General features: G+C 48.1%; 1 non-coding gene across 1 annotated transcript; it reads left to right on the top strand.

The window, feature by feature from the left end:
• The first annotated feature begins 1,564 nt into the window (after positions 1–1,564).
• On the top strand, positions 1,565–1,668 carry LOC139049333 (U6 spliceosomal RNA). Its single transcript, XR_011508194.1, has one exon. It is a non-coding gene; the product is annotated as a U6 spliceosomal RNA (small nuclear RNA).
• The last annotated feature ends 456 nt before the right edge of the window (positions 1,669–2,124 follow it).

Genomic DNA, 2,124 nt, shown 5'->3' on the forward strand with positions numbered 1-2,124 from the left:
AGCAGACGAAACTTGAGATCAAAGGCTGGGGGAATGTCGATTGCCGTTGCAAAGTGGCGTGCATGTCGGTAGGCAAAATATTGGACGACATAACGGAAACTAGTTTTAATGACGAAACTATTGACGATGCGACAGCGATACTTCGGACAAGTGTCAATATTTGCGTGCCACAAATTTCACACGGTTTCTTTTATACCTTGTTTATAACTATGTTCATTAAAACCATCTACAGGCTCAACAGTTCTGTGAATTCGGCTCCTATATCTGCTGTACGCTCGTATCAGCTGACGTGCCTTGATGCTGACCAATGCTACCGCAACAAAAGCCTTTACTCAGTTTTTCAGAATGCGGCCATTTGCTATTCGCCATCTGAGTGACGCCCCTCATACAGAACAGCTTAGCCAGCATAAATATCGGTAAATAGAAGAGAGTGTTCGACCGTAAAAGAGGAAAGCTTGCTGACTGCATCGTTACTGTCTACACCACAAGCTCACTCCTGAACCTTGGTCGGCACTGTCGAAAAGTAGGAAATAGGATAAAAAAGATGATGCTAAAAGAAGAGTGTGCTCGTTAATATAGCAACTCGCGTCACATTAAGGGTAACACCATCCAGTGAACCACACGGCCAGCTGGGTCCCCCAGGTCGAATGGAAGAATGTACGCCTGTGACTGGGAGATGACGTCCAGACTTCAATCGGGTTCGCAATGACCATCGGGCTTTCTTTTGGAGTTAACACTCGTGATGACGATGCAAACGTGTTTATTAACAGAGAAAGGGAGTAGGGGAGGCAGTCCGGGCCCCTTATATGTAGTCTTCGGCGAAAGTTGGTGCCCATGGGATCATTGCCAGGCGGACCTCAAAGGCGCCGTGGCGAAGGGCGCCTTCACACTGCTCTGGGATGCAATAGGCAAGAACGTAGCGTAGCGTATGTGGAGTCGGTACTTGTAGTGTTCGCAGAATGCACCGTAACGGTGAATTCTACCGACGTACTGGATACACGTTGCGGGGCGCGGGGACGTACCCGAATCTTACCATGGAAGTTAGTGTGGCGGTGAAGACAAAGTTGATAAGTGTAGGATGTGGTCCACTAAGGTTTGTAAAAGGTTTATACTGGTTGGATGAAGATTCATAATATTCAGAATGGACACACCGGGGTGCGTGGATGTGAGCAAGTGGCATAATGCTTACGCACAGTTTAGACAACTCCCTGAGTAGTTTCTGCGTGGAATTCTGGCACCGCGCTTTGAACTTACGCGGCATGTGTGTTAACTCGAGTGATGCCCACGAGAGGGCGGAACAAACAGAGCCACCGAAATCGGAAGCCGGCGTAGTTCCCTCGTTGTACAGGTAAATAATATGGTATGCGAATCCTATTCATTGAAATGAACTGTCGTCAGTATAGCAGTTGGTTGCTAAGAATCCCAATACCTGTAAAACATGGCACTTTCTATGATTTATTTCCCATCAGGGCCTCAAATATTACGATATTAAAGAACTCTCGCTGCCGCTTTGGTACCACCGAAATCATAGCGATATATATAGTTGAACGAAAGATTAGCAAGTGCGCTTCCAAAGTGCATATACTAAAAATTGGAACGATACAAAGAAGATTTGCATGATCCCTGCGCAAAGATGACAAGCAAAACTGTGAAGCGTTCCACATTTTTGTTATTGCGATAGCAATTACAATGACACTCCAGGCGTATATCTCCCGTCGCCGTCGCCGTGCGGTTCCGTATGAGTGAAAGCATGTGAGGGTGAGCGGGCGAAAGCGGTTCAATCCAACACCACCTAGATAGCACATGGCCTTTTCACTCGGATCCATGACGTCATGCTACCTAGCCCGACTGCCATAGAGTCTAATGGAGACGCTTCCGACTAGGCAACAGTGATTTTGATGTCAGCGCTTTCAATACGCCAGCCTTGTCAATGGAAATTTGGGGCCAGGAAGCGTGACGTCATGGATCGGAGTAAACAGGCCATGTGTTATCTAGGTGGTGTAGTTCAATCTCGCATGCGGAGAGCGAGGAACGAGGCCCGGATGCGTGCCTTCTCCTGTGGCATGCGAGGCGGGGTGGAAGGGCGTTCTTCTACGGCGGCTGTTACCATGCCTCGACGTTCTC

Source organism: Dermacentor albipictus, chromosome 8 (genome assembly GCF_038994185.2).
Source record: "Dermacentor albipictus isolate Rhodes 1998 colony chromosome 8, USDA_Dalb.pri_finalv2, whole genome shotgun sequence".
Taxonomy (NCBI): domain Eukaryota; kingdom Metazoa; phylum Arthropoda; class Arachnida; order Ixodida; family Ixodidae; genus Dermacentor; species Dermacentor albipictus.